Genomic DNA, 14,786 nt, shown 5'->3' with positions numbered 1-14,786 from the left:
ATGGTAGCAGGCTGCAAGATGGATTAGCAGATACAGAGCTGCTGGAAATGGAAAGGGCTTGCCTCTCGCAGGGGCCTGGGCATGCTCATCTGCCATATGAGGGTTTGCAGAATAACAGCTATGAGGTGTATGGTAAAATAAAAACATAGATTTAAGTGCTGAAGGAGGAAAAAAAAAAATTGAGATATTTAGGTCACCTTTATCTACCAAAGTTGAAAAAATTGATGGGAGATCTGTGAGGAAATTAGCAAAATAGAGAGGAAGACGTCAATACATGTAATGGCTTCCCAAATTCGCTCTGCGGTCACTGCAATTTAACCATGGCTTCCCTTAAGGAACCTGCCCTGCTTGCAGAGCTTCACCAGAATGGCTTCACCTGCAGCATCCAATCCCTGCAGCCTCCAACCCCTTGCAAACAGTCATCCGCAGCAAATGCTTAGCAAAGTGATGTGAGAGGATCTGGGCAGAGTTGGGCAACCTTGGAGGGTTGGAGAAAGCAGGGTAGCCCACACCTCGCTTTTCCTCCCTTCCCATATAGCAAGAGAGTCAGCGTGGCATTAATTACGCAGACTTCACATCAGCTTTGTGTGGTGTTGTCTTCATAGCAAAACAAAAACACAAAGGAGCTGCTTTTTTATTATTATTAATAACTATTCCAGCATCTGGCTGCTCCAGTGGCCCTGGCCACAAATGGGTTTTGGGTGCAATTCAGCCCCTGGAGATCAAGATCTGGAAAGTCAAACTGCTGTGGATAAATGAGGGACAGACTGGACAGTGCCAGCAATGAGCTCACGGTGTGAATGCAGTGAACAAGCCCTGCTGATCCATGGGGCCAGCTGACAAACCAGCTGAGCTTCCTGCCCACAGAGCAGCAGCTCTGCTCTTAACACCAGCTATTCCAAGCAGCAATCACAGCGAGCAGCCTACCAGCAGTTCAGCCTGGAATGTGTTTGCGTTGCTCATCAGATAATTTGGAGAGCTGGACACATTCATGAGAATTGTGATCTCTTTCAGGACAATGCACATACAGGAAAAAAGGTAAATTCAACAAATCAATTCTTAGCTGTGAATAGCTCTCCCAGAAATATCCCTCGCAATACGGCATTGTGCATTTCTCATTTCTAACTCAAATCAGTATGCTGCTCTGCCATTGCATTGTTTACTCCTAGCAGTTTTGACTCCCTACTCACTGAATCATGAAAGCAAGGTTACATACAACTTCTGGCATGTGGAAAAATGAGTCCTTCCCTCTTCAGCCCCCTCCCCGACAGCTCTAGCAGTGTGCCACACTGCTCCTCAGTTTCCTCTGTTTGATGCTGTGTCCTTTCCCACCTAGGCTTCTCTTCAATGGGGCAAAGAATGGCTGAAACGTTATGATTCGGTGTTGGCACCTACTGGCCATAGATACCGGTTATTCACCAAGGCCTTTTCCTGGGTTCATTTTCCTGTTATATTATCTCCTAGACTCAGGAGTCAGAGGAAATTGGTGAGTCATGACTCCTGCTTTCTCACATGAATGAAACTTAAAACTCCATCAGACAATTTCAGGTTGTTGGCAACTTGGCATCTGACTGCTGTAGGATGGGATTTTACCCAACAGGTATTTTGTCCAGATGTGACATTGAAAATAGCTGTCTTAACTGGGTTAGTAATTACATGCAAATGCTTTCCCTTACATTCCTGAAAGATTTGCTTGTTTCTGTTCATACTGGTGGATGTGCTCAAGGATCCCCAACTGCTGCAATTCCTGCTGGGGAAGGGGGAAACATGCAAGCCAGCTTAGCCAGAGCTCAAGGCATTCAGAGTTGACATTGTCAAATATTTCTCCCCATTTGCTGTCCCCTTTCTGCAGTCTGTGCAAAGGAACAGGCTCCCTGGTATCCTGTGGGTATGCTCTCAGCCCAACCTTGCTTTTGGAAGCAGCTCACATACCTCCCGAATTGTTGCTGGGTGGGTTTTTTTTGGCATTTCTTTTTTCTTCCCCTTGGCTCTCCAAATGTACTAAAGTGTCATTAAGACAAATGGCAAACATTTCTCCTTTTCTCACATCTGTCAAAACCTCAAAATCTACTTTCATGACATTTCACACAGAATTTTTTTTCTACATACCACTCAAAGGACATAGAATCCTAATGAGCCTTGCTTTCATGATTTTAATCTGTCATGTGCTGCTGCCCTCATATAATAAATTAACAAAAGGGAAGGGAGAAAAACAAGGAATATAAAGAGCTCTGAGCAGAGAAGGAGGGAAGAAAATAGATCGGTACCCACCTGGGGTTTAGAGGCATTCGGAGTGAGGCATCAGTGCTGTGTCACCAAGTAGGCACGTCACAGAGGAGCTGAGCAGGGCACTTTTCCAGCCTGCACCTTGTGGGCAAAGAAGCTAAAGATATGGCATGTTCCTTTGGTAGCTGCAGTAGGACTTGAGAATATTACTCTATTGCCAGTGTCAACAAAGTGCTAAGAGCTGAAAGAGGACTTCACTTTTGGCCCTTAATTTTTAAAATTGTTGTTCCTGCGGTGGGAGACTTGGCCAGCAAAATGTTAACTGGTGTGCTTGCTTTTACTGTCTATAAATATAGTAGCTGCTATATAATAGTTTCTAATGGAAGAATGAGAACGCTATTTTTTCTCATCAAAAACAGAAAGAAAATGTACCAAAAATTGCTTAAGTGCATCCTTTATGGAGGAAAAAACTGGACAGCCATTTCTCTTAATTCATGACTGGGAAGCTGGGGATAGCTCAGGTTCTTCCTCATTAACCACAGCAAAAGAAATAGAGCCACCTCCTCCCTGCATCTTGGGGAGGGGAAAGATGTGTAGAGATGGGCCAGGTAATAGCTTGGATAACAGTAGTTAATAAGACTGTGGGTAAGTCTTTAGTAGTTTGTTGAAGGCAGTCCATGGGCAAAAGGCCCGGTTTCAGTACGAGGTGCTGAGGAATAGCTCTGCTGGCAGCATCCAACTCACCTAGGAGTTATACAGGGCTTCTGCTACCAGAAGAGTGTTTGTCGTACCTTCATTACCAGATATGAGCAACCGTAGCTGATGCAGGATGGTTGTTTTCCCATCTTTAGGATACTTGTTCTTCTACCTGAAAATGGTCTTTATTGTTGTTTCATAGTGTATGGGAAGTGCTGAGTCACAGCCTGAACCTCTGATGGATCGCCTGAGGTGAGCCATGAGTCAGTTATGGAGCACAGCTGAAGGCAATTCACCTGTGCTGCAGGAAGGGGTGGAGCCTGGCTGCACCCCTCCTAGACCTATTGAAGAGCTGGCTGCCAGTGGGGAAGGATCTCTTCTGGAGATCTGCTCTGCTGGTGTTTTGTGAGTGAGCCCAGGATAGGGGTAAGTTTTCTATTTATTCTCTTTTGTTATCATAGTCTGCTTTGCCTAACTCTCTTGTTTATTTTGTGATTATAACATCCTAAAATTCTTTGATTATACACATAGCAAGTGTGGAACTCACACTGGGTACAGCACAAAAAAAAAAGCACACAGGAAAAGAAAGTCTCTTTCTCAGGAGATGTTCAAGATCCTTCTTAACACTTTCCTGTGCAGTGTAGTCTAGGGAACCTGCTTTAGCAGAGAGATGGACTCAATGATCCCCAGAGACCCTTTCCAATCCCTGCTATTCTTGGATTCTGTGATAACAAAGAATTTTGGGGTAGGGCACACTGTCATTGAGATGCTCGAGGAATTTCTCCTTGCACACTTGTAGGTCGTGCAGCATTTCTAGTTTAGACCAGTGTAACATGACGGAAAACAAAGCAATGTCAGCAGAGTAGTAAGGTCCCAGGCTGTAGCAAAAGAGGGACCTTATTCTTTCTTGCATGAGCCATAAACACAGAAATAAAGGGGGAGAGAGAGAGAGGAAGGGGGGGAAAAAAAAACCAAACAGACAAAACAAAAACCAACTACCTACCTTAGAAGACCTCAGGTACACAAGAGTCTCCAACAAGAGATACCCTCACCTCTGCTGCCAGCCCTTATGTGAGGTCTGGGAAGGGGTGGATCCTGGCTCCACCCCTTCCAGTCACTCAGGTAGATTGCGAGTATCTGAGTTCCCCTGGGTTGGTCCTGCCTTCCCCTCAGGTGCTCAATCACTGGTTCAATCTGTGACTTAGCACTTCTGCTACAACTGGAAGAATTCCGTAAGGAACAGCAGTACTGTCCATGCTACAACACTGGTCAATGAAAAGAGCCAGATCTTGTTATTTCCTTGCTTCAGCTTTAACCTGGTGTATTGGAATGCATACTGATGCTGTACATCCATACACATATGGATTTACATCCATACATTACATCCATACACATATGGATGCATTTTTACAGCCCTAATCCAAGCCAGTGCCCATGTGACAGTCACCCTTTTGTTGCTAGCCAGCAGGAAAGGAAACCAGAGCCTGCAGGTGAGCTCCAGCCTTGTTGGGGTTGTCAATGCCCCCAGTTCCTGCCTTTGTTGAGGGCTTCAGGGGTCCACATGAGAGGAAAAGCGTAGCTTCTTCCTGCCCAGCATCTGAGGCATACACCAAACTGCATCTTGCCACCTCCCTGATGTGAAAGTTCAGCCTGCTCCAGCAGCAGTCAGCAGGGAGCCTGGATAATAGTTGGACACGGCACGTGGCAGCACGGCAGAGGACCTCCAACAGCCCTTCTGATATATTTTCAGAAAGTTTCCCAGTGAAGCAGATACGCAGAAACTGATGAAAATTTGATTTCACCTACAGCAGGGGAAAGAGAGGAGGAAGTTGGGTTAATGTGTGTCTGAGACAGAGCCTCCAGGAAGCAGTGCCTGTGCCATGTTTACCTTTCACATCTGATGTCGCCTTTTGCTAATTGCCAGGCTGTTCGTTCACATCAGGAGGCGGTTCAAAGTTCAGGAAATCAGCGTGCATTTGGGGGCCAGAATCTGAACCCAGAAGAACAGTCTTGTGTTTTCCTTACCACTGAAAAATGTAAATGTCGTTGGTGCAATGTTCACTCATTATTGCTGAATCAAAGAGCAGTCTCAGCTCCGGCTGGAATCTCGTGGAAAAAGATACAGATCTCTCTTCCCATTTCAGACACGTCTTGCTGTGTGAATGGGCGATACTTACTGGATACTTAGGTCTCACTTCCACATTGGTGAGCTGCCCTATTTTAGGACTGTTTGTATTAGGCAATAGGCTAGTAGAATCATTAACATGCAAATAGAATTATTTACCTTAAGAATGAAACACATGATTAAAATGGAAATGGCAGAGGTTTATAGAGGGGGTGAAACCACATGACATAGGTGAGACACTGTGGTTTGAGGCAGATGAGCTTCGCTAGGGATGAATGACAGGGCTGAGGCGCACATGTAAAAGTAATCAGAACTCCCGTGCGAAGTGACACTGATATATTCTGAATGTCACATTACACTGCATAGTGCTGTGCTCACTCCAAAAATGCTCTTTAATTATAGTTGCTCCAGCCTTACAATCACAAAAGTCAAACAGAGTGGAGGTGGGCACCATTTAGGCAACGTAAATCAATTTGCTGAAGGTGCTTTGTAAACAGGATCTTCACCTCCCAGATAATTTAGTAAGACTTACCTGTGACTTTTAACTACACATAGGTCTATTTAAGGCTAACAGTTAGCCAAAGCTCAGTTTCTGAATTAAGCGGGACAGTTCAACCCATGGTTGGTCAACTCATGCAGAATGCAACTGTGCCTCTGTTGGCTCTATAAACTGCTGGCCTGGCTGTTTAGGCAAAAAAAGTCTTTCCTTGAGCTCTTTCCTCCCAGTTTTCTTCTCAGGAGTTGGCCCAGAATAAAGTACCTTAAAAAAACAAAACAAAACAAAAACACCAAACAGGGCAGAATTTCAAGCAGGATAACTGAAAAGCTCTCCTGAGCCGCAGCCGCACACTGTCGTATACTCGTGACTGTTCTAAGATCCCTCCAATACAAAGTTTGCTGACTTTTTTGTTATTGGTGTTCTCTTTCTTTTCCATGGCACCCATGACAGATTTATCAGCAGGTCTCTGAAGAATGGTGTTAGATCGGACGTCACCTCGGATGCTGGTTTTCTTTCATCCCCACAAGCAGGGGATGTGTTTGTCAAAGGCTTTCGGACTGACATTCTCAGTAACAGCAGGGTGTATGTGCCATAAATTACCATTAATGAACAGGAATGTGGTATTTCAAGTGTGCTATGTTACAGTGAGGTAGGTGTTTTGAAAATTACTTTGTGGCTATTTGAAATCAAACTACTCATCCCTCTGCTGCTGCACAAAAGGCAGGGCTGCTGAAGTGCCTGCTCCTGCATCACCTGCTCCTTACCTCTACAGACTTCTACAGGTATCACCATTTCTGTTTTTTTAAATGAGGCATTTCTCACATGGAGAGGAAAAAACCAGAACTTTCTGAACATCTGCTTTCATAAAGTGTTTTTTTTTGCTTGTGTCATGGTGACAGATGTTAAAAAATTTGGGACAACCATGTGTGGGTAAGCGGCACCCTGGGCTGTGCCTCTGTGATCCATGCATGCCATGTGTTCTTCTAATTTGAGGGTTTTTTAGGTGGAAACTATTTCTGCACCCACACTTGGAGTGTTGTGCAAGAGAATAATGGATGTGAAATGGTTTCTCTCTTGGAAGAGCAACAGTTCATTTTAGTTGAGGAACCTGGAGCCATGCATAAAGGCACATGATTGTTCCTTCTCCCTTGCTCTCTCCTTTTTTTTTTTTTTTTTTTTTTTTCCATTAAATATCTTTTTGCTCTTATAGTGCCAAAAGAAAAATTCAGTTGGAGCTGAGTCTCTGCACAAAATGCAAGAGGTTTGCTGGAGTCCCCTGCTGTGCAGGGAAGAAGCATCAGCTGATTGATCCACCATATCATTTTACTTTCGCCCAAGATTTCACAGCCTTAAATGTCTTTGTCTGTAAAGATCCTAAAGCTGGTGTAAATATGATTGAGGTTTTACACTGGAAAAGAAAATCAAATGTAAGCTTTAAGGGAAAGAGGTGTGTGTGTGGAGGAAGCAGTAGCTGGATTTGTTTCTTAATCCGTGAGCGTGTTTGCATTTTGCTATTTTGGACACCTGCAAGTGAGAGGCTTTAAAGTTGTTCCCTTTTCCTCCTAATGAACCTCAGTTCATCAGGCACAAATCTGTGCCTTGTTTGGGTTGGAAAGTGTTCGGTGCTCTGTACACTGGCCCTGCCATGCTGCATGGCTCCAGCCCCAGCCCTTTGTGCTGCATACTTTCAGATGGATGGCTTTTTCCATCATACATCATGGCTGTGACAGCAGGCTGATGATCTACAACTCCGAGCACTGTAGCTCTGATGATGTGGCTGTGGCTGCAGTAATAATGTGGGCCTATTCCTAGGAGAGCAATGCTGTGCCGGGCTTTTTTTTAAAGGTGAAGAGAAAGGCTTAAATCCCCTCCTGTTTGCTATCTGCAACTCTCCCTAAAGCCCCAGATCAGTGGGAAGAGAGAAAAAAAAAAAAAAAAAAAAAAAAGATTAATCCATCTTCCGTGGAAACATCAGCACTGGTGAATGAGAGAGCTCTGATCTAGATGCTGGGCAGGATATGACAAAAGCCAGCTTTGTAAATAAAGATTTGGGTCTCTCACCCCAGTGGATGAATATGGTGGGATGGGGGAAGAATGAACGTGTCCTCTGCGCTGCTGTGGCCTGATCAGTGCTTGTCCTGGCTCTCTTGTCTTCCTCAAAGCTCTGGTCCTGGAGGCAAGGGAGTCTGTTAAATGACGTGCTTCTGAAGTAAATGAACGTCTTTCTTCTTCAGAAGGAGATGTAACCTCTCCAAATCATGGCATCGGTTATCCACAGAGCTTCAGAAATAAATAAAAAGGCCGAGGAGGAAAAAAAGTTGAATTTTATCATTACTGTATTTCATGGGTTTAAAACCATTCTGCTGATGTAGGGTTGAGTCCCGATGCTGGATTATGTGAGCTAATAATGGCACTGGATTTAGACCCTTGCCTGGCTGTTGCTGACAGGGCTGAGCTCTTTGCCTTTCACTCCATCTCCCTAGGGCCTTGCCAGAAACACACTTTCTAATGGGCTGCATCTACTGCCATAGAACATGTGTGTTTGAGTTAAGGTTAAAGGCTTTTAGCAGGTGAATGCAAAATCAGCCTCTGAATCAGCCTAAAAGCAAAGTCATTCCACCTTTCCTCTGGCAAATGAAACAGAAAATGCACTAGCAGATACGTTTGATAGTGTTAATTAAGCTACAGCTGTTTGCAGGGACCTTAAGGATCTCTGCTGGCAGAGGTAACATTTCAACTAAAATAGACAGGTTTAGATTAGCTGTAAGGAAGAAATTTTTTGCTGTGAGGCCTTGACACGAGTGCCCAGAGAAGCTGCAGATGACCCATCCCTGAAAGTGTTAAAGGCCAGGTTGGATGGGGCCCTGGACAACTGCAATAGGGGATTTGATCTGGATGTTCTTTAAGGTGCCTTCCAGTTCAAGCTGTTCCATGACTCCGTTTCTATGAAGTCAAGGTACCAGCTCTGTAGCAAATGCTCTGCTTTATTTTTTCAGGTGTTCTCACTAAAGTTTTCAGCCCTTCTGTGCAGCCTGCTCTCTCTGTGGCACCTTGTTGTGCTCACGAACATTTTGCAGAGAGCTGATGCTCAGTGCATTGGCAGTGACCTCCAACCTGGCTGCTGGTGGGCTGCTCAGGCAACTTCCTCATTGCCTTTGGCTCCCGGTGCTTGGCCTCTCTTGGCATCACTGAGCCAGTGGCTACTGGCCAAGCTCCTTTGACACTTCCACTCTCCAGGTTTCTTGCTCCATTACACAGCCTACCTTTGAGTTAAGTTTTCCCTCATATTTAACCTATTTTTTGCCTACCACAGTTAAAGCCATTAGTTCCTGTTCTGTCCTCTCTGACTAATGAGAATTGGTCCCAATCCTCTTTATAATGTCCCCTAACATACTCGTAGACAGTTATGTGTCCCTTCAGCCCTCTCTTCTCCAGACTGAACATGCCCAGCTCTCTTTGTCTTTCCCTCACAGGCCCTGTTTTCCAAACCTTTATCACCTTCGTTGCTTTCCCATGAGCTCTTCTTCCCAATTAATCCTTTTAAAAATGTGCTGCCCCATACTGAACACAGTGCACCATTGCCTCTGCTGCTGAAGGAGAGCAGCAGCATTAGCATAATTATGTCGCCTGGTTTTCCCACAGCTCTGCTATTAACCATTTTATTTCTGGGACACCTTGCCTGGCTGCTCAAGCAAGGAGGAGAGTAGTGCAAGCAGGGAAGAGCTCTAGGGACCCACTGCCCCACAAAAGTGGTTCCAGGAGCAGCTGGTGGTGGTGTACCTGCAGGTGGAACACTGTCCATGCTGGGCACCAGACTGGGCAAAGCAGGTCATTGGTGGGGAAGTCGGCTTTGAATCAGCATCTGTAAGGAGAGTTTGCACGATCCAGAGTCATGGCTGTGGCTCTGTCACCCCGCAGAGCCCGTCTCACCCAGCTCACCAGGCTTCTGCTGCTTTGGTGGGTTTCACAGTGACCTCCACGTCGCACAGAGGAGCAGCACGACTCCCAGCATTTTCTGCTGATGTGCTGCAGCAGCACATTTCATTATTCTCCACCCTGCAGAATGCACTGCTTGACTGTGTTGAATCTCACTGCGCTTCTTTAATTTATCTCCCAAACACCACGTTATACTTTAATCCTGTCCTTCTAGATATTTGCATATCCTCCTTGGTTTGAACAGTGCCTAAATGCAGGCTGGCTCTTAAAGGCACAGAGAGATTTGCACGGCTGCCCGTGCCAAGAGCTGCTAATGAAAGCACCAATAAGCATGGGAGTATAAACTCACCACCTGTGGAGTCTTGTTTGGCATCCTCATTCAGCCTAATAAAGAATCATTCATGTTTAATTGCTACATTTGATTGTTTAATTACGGTTATTTTACATGCCATCTTGTTTTGTCTTGGCTTTAGACGCTATCTGCTACCTTACCCTTTCTGAATAGTGAATTATACTACAAGAGAAAATCAGAATTAGAACTAGGCCTTTAAACTGCCATCAGGTTGGTTTTTTTTTCTTTTTAAAAAAAGCTGTTCATAAAATCCTTTCTGTTTGACACTGCTCTATAGACTCAAATCCAGGGTGGTTTGTTTTTTTTCTGTGCAGCAAGAATTATACGAGTAACTTTTTCAAATGCTCTTGCAGGGCTATGATGTGGGTAGCTTCATCTTCTCACTCAGATTTTATCAATTAAGTTTACTTTGTTTAAACGTCAATTCATCTTAACAACTGCAAGATTGTTTTTTTTTGGCAGAGGCTTAACTTGGCATAAAATTAGTTTATTGCAGGTTCACTTAGTTCAGCAATGCTGTAACTTCAAATCAATACAAATCTGTCCTAAAACTTCAGTAAGATGGTCTGCTTGCAAATCTGGCTCCTCTTTAAAGGAACGGCAAGGAAGCCAGGACCTGCCCCATGTTTCTCCAGCTGTGCAGTTTTGTTGCCCATCCTGTGCTGGTGTTCTCTTCTGTCTGATGACGGACCTTCCCCGGACAAACTGCTTCCTCATGCACTCTCCTCTGTCTCTCAGTCTGGCAATGAGCAGCCTTTCACTTACAGGGCAAGCTCCCTTTCATTTAACGTGCTTAATGACTCCAGAAACAACAGCACACCTCTGGTTCACTTATGATCCTTTCTTGGATATTGTTGCACGGTGAGCTGTCCCTGGCTCCATTTGGCTTTATGGGCAGCACAAGGCAGCACTCATCTGTTCTGAGCCCTCCTGGTTCTGCTCTTGTCCCTCGATGCATGTAAGCTCTCTGTCCCCAGATTTCTATGCACCAGAGTGTGCTGTGCTCCATCTTGCTGGTATGTGTATGTTTTTCCTTTTTGACCTTCATCCATCAAATTGCCTGACATTGGGTCAGTCACCATTGCTGGGGCACAGGTCTCTGATAGATCTGTGTAGATGCAGCCGAAGAGATGCCCAAGTCTACAGGAAAACCACCTATCCTTTCTGTCCTCTTCTCCTTCAATATTATGACCTTCCCAAGTCGTCTTCCCTGCAGCCCAATGGATGTTCTCAGGAACCACTGAATTAGCTCCTTCCCATGGAGAGTGATGTTCCTGGTGTGACACCATTTTCTCTGGTTTGCTTGTTCCCTTTCTCTATGACCAACATAGACCCAAGAGGAGGAGGAGGGCCTCCCTTTCACTGCTGCCTTCATTCCTGCATCACTAATGCCTAAATCTGTCTCCAAGCAGTTTGCTCTGCCCACCCAGAAGAGAGGTGACCTTTGGATATTGCTCTTTAACCAAGCTGTTTAATTGGAGAAAACTAGCAACTAGTGTCTAGGATTTAGAGAAAAAATATGGAAAAAGCATTTATCAAATAATAAAAAGAGGGACTAAATTCAAGCCATTGTACTCCTCCTGGGTTCTTGCCTTAGAAAGAAAGAAAGAAAAAAGGTGAGCTGAATTGCTGAAGGACAGCTGAATGCAGTTATTTCCCTGCTTGGAGGCTGTAAGGGATTTCCCTTTGGATAGCTCACAGGCTCCTTCCCAGGAAATTTTCCCCTTGCTTTTACTGCTGTCTTGCCTTTTTCCATCTAGCCTTTTACAGCTAGGAAATGACCTGCCACCCATGTGCTTTTTTTTTGGGCAATTTCAGCTGCTTCTTGTTCACTTAGAGGTTTGGAAAATATCAGGCTTATGTACTAAAATCAGTTTAAAGCGCTTTGCAAGAATATGGTACAGGAATATGAAATCATTATTCATCATTTGACCAGATATGAAAATAATCCTCACTCATAACTAGCTTCTGAAAATGGCCAGCGTAATTTTTGTACGTGCAATAACAAAGTAGGAAGCGACTGCTATTTCTGCAGCAGACAAGGAGCATCTCACTGAGACAAAGCTACAGCAAAGCAGGCAATTTTCAGTTCCTTTTCAGCAAGCTTTCTATATCCTTTCTTGCCTTTGCACTCACAGAAAGCCAATTTTCCGTGTCCCTACTACACACAAAATGGGGCAAGATTTTAAAGATACAGCTCTGCTCTATTTGACTGCAGCAGACTGAAAGAAAAATGAAGTTCAGTACTTAACCGATCCCTTTGCAATATTTCAGGGTAAATTAAAAATCAAAATGTCAAGAGGTTCAATATGTCAGTGGGCTTTTTGACAGGGCGGCTACTTTGAAGCCTAAATGAGAACTGTGCTGCTTTTAAAAACTGGAACCAAATGTGTGCAGCTGCTGCGCCATTTAGAAATTCTGGCCCCTCATCTTTTTTCTTTTTTTCTTACGTAATAAAATTAGTAAAATATTCTGGCTTCTGTTCTACTTGTTTTCAGAGTAGAAAGCCTCCACTTCATAGAGTACGCGGCCATTTACGAAGCTGGCTAGTTTTCATTATCTGCATTAAGGTGAAGTCTGGCAGCATTACCCTCTTGCCTTTTGTACCATTGAGCAAACCCATCTTTGCTGCCCCCAGTGCATTTATCTCTCGTGGCCCTCGACAAACCATTTTTTTATTTTGCCATCTCAGTTCGTCTTTGTAAAACAGGGAAGATAATAAATGATACCGCTTACCTTCTTCAGAGAGAGGTGGTGAAGATTAATTAGTCCTTGTTTATACAAAGATTGGCAATAGTGATCTGCAGGTTTGCTAAGCACTGGGATGATTGCTATCGCTGCCTCTCCTGACAAAGAAGCACAGCCAAGGACAGGAGCTGGTGCCACTGCAATCATTTACAGGTCCAACGATAGCTGTGGCCTTGAAGAAAACTCTACCAAATATTCTGCATCTGAGAAGAGGAGGAAATGCATACTGGCAGGGCCATGGCATCTCTGGAGTCTCCTCCAGTTGGCACCTCCAGTCCCTGTTGCAAACCCTTCCGTGTGTGGGAAAGGTATGCACATAGGCAATCTGAACTGCTTATTCAGAGCCAAACTATTTCTTTCTGTACTTCGCTTTGGATGCAAAGATGGACTCAGCCTCTCACATACATCTTTGCCAGAAGTTGCTGCACGCATGCATCGTGCCACAGCAAATTGGCACCTTTCGCTTCAGCCTGCTGTGTTAGATAGACACTTGCAGGCAGTCCTGTCGGCAGGTTAGACTATTTCCATAGTGATGCAGCCAGAGTGAAATGTATTTTTCCCCACAGCTGTCCAATTTGCTCTTGCTGGTGCTCTGAGCATTGCTGGTTTGCCTGGTGCGTTTGCTGCAGGCAGGGCTGTCTGTGCATGAAATGACGGCAGGCTGTGCTGGCCTCAACTTGTCGTGTTCCCCCACTTGGCAACAACTTTCTGTAGTCTGTGGCTATCACTTTTCACTTCGCTCAGTAATTTCTCATGCTTTGACAGCTGCCCCAGCCCTCCCTTGCCGCTGGACTGCCCATGGCGAGGAGGAGAGGACGCATCCACTGGTGATGAGGCAGTGGGTCCCCAGAAAAGCCCATCCTTTGATGACTGAGAATTATAAGATCCCCCTCTTGCTATTGTTCAGACAAGCCCCAGGATCTAATATCACCCTTCTCTCCTGACTACACAGCTACATACTGGTGTGCTGGCCCTCTCCAGACCACGACCTGCTCACCTTGGTCCTGAAGCACACATCCATAGGTACAGATGGCATCAATCAGAGGAAAACACCCAGCCGACACCGACCGCTCAGCAACTCCATGCACACTGTAACAAAAGCAATGGCTGATTAAAATTCCTCATTTTGTTGTGATTCGCTTTCTCAGCAAGTCAGGTTCAGTTATTGTAGTGGACAGTTCTGCTGGTAAAAGGTCAAAGTCAACAGTCCACAAAGCTGTGGTAGGCTACTGGCAACCCTCTAGAGTTGTGTAAATTGAAGGGAGACTGTATGTGGAGCAATGTGCATTGCAGTGCTTGTGCAGGTGAGAGTGCAGTATGACAGGAGATGTCATTACTGAGATTAGAATTTACACTTACAGCCTTAGTCAGATTTGTGTTTGAGAAACTATAGTGCCCTGGAAAAAGATTACTAATCATCTGATAATTTCCTATTGTTTGTATCCAGTAAATATCCCTTTAGTTTCCTATTTCCAGTTAAGATTAATTTTCTGATCAAAGAAAGTTTGATCAGAAGTGCACAGACAGCACAAGAGCAGCAATATTACATGGCTGGAGGATATGTGTTGTGTCTTTGACTCTGCAGGAAAGCCAGCCAGGAGGGGAAGATGATGGCTCCTGGTAGAAGCTCTGCAATAAATAATAACTCTCTGGGTTTGGAAAAGAGCTATTTTTATTTATTTCCTTCCTGCTGTCAATCAGAGGAGTCCTTTCTTCATTTTTGAAGTAGAGTCAGTCTTTGTTTTACCATTGGGATGCTTTGGTTGAAATCCTGTGCTAATTTCCATTGTTTCTATTTTGATTTCTTAGAGCAGTCCAACAGAGATGAGTGGTACTGCGCCCTTTGTCCTGCTGCTCTCGGCCATGGTAACAAGACCTGTCTCCACCCTCCCAGGCTCTGCCTCAACCCGTGCAGCTGACAAGTCCCTTCTTTTCCCCTCCATCCCACTCAGTCCTGCTAGATCAGCTTTCCCCTTTGCACGTGGAGCCTCTCACCATGCACACTCTCAGTGGTTCCCACTGAGCCCACCACCAGCAATATCACCTTCCTCACTCCTTCCCTGCAACCCTGGTAAATATCTGCCACTTCACAGTGTGTGCAGGCTGGGTGGTTTGTTGCTGATATCTGGCTCCGAACGGAAGCATCGCTCTCAGAGTATTTCCAGCACCATCTGCCGCCTTACTTTATTTCAGTTTCTAGAAAG

General features: G+C 44.9%; 2 long non-coding RNA genes across 2 annotated transcripts; one reads left to right on the top strand and one right to left on the bottom strand.

The window, feature by feature from the left end:
• Positions 1-2,911: 2,911 nt before the first annotated feature.
• On the top strand, positions 2,912-5,833 carry LOC128080649 (uncharacterized). Its single transcript, XR_008206835.1, has 2 exons — positions 2,912-3,348; positions 4,336-5,833. It is a non-coding gene; the product is annotated as an uncharacterized LOC128080649 (long non-coding RNA).
• On the bottom strand, positions 4,604-14,473 carry LOC128080646 (uncharacterized). The gene is made up of 3 exons (XR_008206827.1): positions 13,569-14,473; positions 4,811-7,708; positions 4,604-4,724 (listed from the first exon to the last, which is right to left on the bottom strand). It is a non-coding gene; the product is annotated as an uncharacterized LOC128080646 (long non-coding RNA).
• Positions 14,474-14,786: the final 313 nt, after the last annotated feature.

Source organism: Tympanuchus pallidicinctus, unplaced genomic scaffold, assembly GCF_026119805.1.
Source record: "Tympanuchus pallidicinctus isolate F22 unplaced genomic scaffold, pur_lepc_1.0 scaffold2, whole genome shotgun sequence".
Lineage (NCBI taxonomy): Eukaryota > Metazoa > Chordata > Aves > Galliformes > Phasianidae > Tympanuchus > Tympanuchus pallidicinctus.
The sequence above is the reverse complement of the archived record's forward strand: the minus strand, read 5'-3'. Positions and strand labels throughout refer to the sequence as shown.